At 47.8% G+C, this 1,301-nt stretch overlaps 1 non-coding gene across 1 annotated transcript; it reads right to left on the minus strand.

Moving 5' to 3' along the window:
- Positions 1-226: 226 nt before the first annotated feature.
- TRNAG-GCC lies at positions 227-298 on the minus strand. Its single transcript has one exon. It is a non-coding gene; the product is annotated as a tRNA-Gly (tRNA).
- Between the last annotated feature and the right edge of the window lie 1,003 nt (positions 299-1,301).

Raw genomic sequence — 1,301 nt, forward strand, 5'->3', positions numbered from 1 at the left:
TTCCCTTTCTTTTGAGATGAATGCATGCGAACAACCATGACACGCTAGAAATGAGACAATTTCTAGCTGAAAACGATAACGATAGCTAGCTCTATAAAGGAGAGTTAGACTGAACACAAAGCCAATCGAGATTCAAAAAAGAAAACAAAGAAAAAGCCCTCCGCATATCGGATTTGAACCGATGACTGACGCACTCCACTCGTTACCACTGAACGACGAAGCCAGGAGCGGAAGGAGGGACTTGAACCCTCAACCTCAGCCTTGGCAAGGCTATGCTCTACCATTAAGCTATTTCCGCCAGCTCCGGTAGTGGCGAAGCACTACTGAGCAATTCACGTATCACTTGATACGGACGACTTCTGTTTTCCGCCGGACAAAACTGAAGATCTCCGGTCGAGTACTTCGCCCGGTAGGCGGCTAGGGTAAGAAAGATAACAACTTTCTTATTATACGCTATTCTGAACGACTATGTATACTACATTAATGAAAAGAAAAGAGACTAATGCGCTTCAAAGGCTAAAGAAAGCATTTAGAAAGAATGGCGGAAGAGGCCTCCTTTCATTGCCCAACTAGAGCGAAACTATAGCCTTATTGCGTTGCGGCATGTTGTAGAGCCTTATTTGATTGCGCCATTAATTGCTTTAGGCAACTATCGATACTAGGGATTCGTGGATCTGGACCCATGAGGGTGCGGCCCTAAGTAGCTATGGTGTGTTGATGTACTTGGAACAGAGACCGGTTACCTGAGTATGGCGGTTCGGTATCCGTTCAATGATAGCATGAGATCCTCGCTTCGGTTCCGGGCGTCATAGGTCCATATCGGTTGACGCCGACAAGGGGTTAGCGGATCTGATCAATCCGCACAAGTACGATAAGGTAGCTCGAGAGCAAAGTGAGTTCTCGACTGCCTGACCTTATTTTATACCTAACATACCAAACGTATGCTCTATGTCATTGAGTGTGCTGATATTGTGACCATGGACTGGTCCTACACCTTTTGAGAGTGTAATGCCTGGTCTTACAGAGCCTATCCGCCCCGGGGCATTGGGTCTGCTTCCTATCGCCCTCCTCCTTCGACCGCTTCGTTGCGCTTCTAGGCTGCGTCGACTCGTTGAATACCCGAGTTGAATTGCCTTGGATCAGTCCTATACTAGGTCACAATCAACCCATAACTTATCAAAGACAAAGATCGAAGTCGAGAAGCTCATCGCTCATGCTTCCAACCCGTGCTTTCAACCCCGGAAACACTTCGCTGACACACACAAGATCTTCGCCGCCCACCCGGCTCGCGATCCCCAATG

This window comes from Telopea speciosissima, unplaced genomic scaffold (genome assembly GCF_018873765.1).
Source record: "Telopea speciosissima isolate NSW1024214 ecotype Mountain lineage unplaced genomic scaffold, Tspe_v1 Tspe_v1.0109, whole genome shotgun sequence".
NCBI classification, from domain to species: domain Eukaryota; kingdom Viridiplantae; phylum Streptophyta; class Magnoliopsida; order Proteales; family Proteaceae; genus Telopea; species Telopea speciosissima.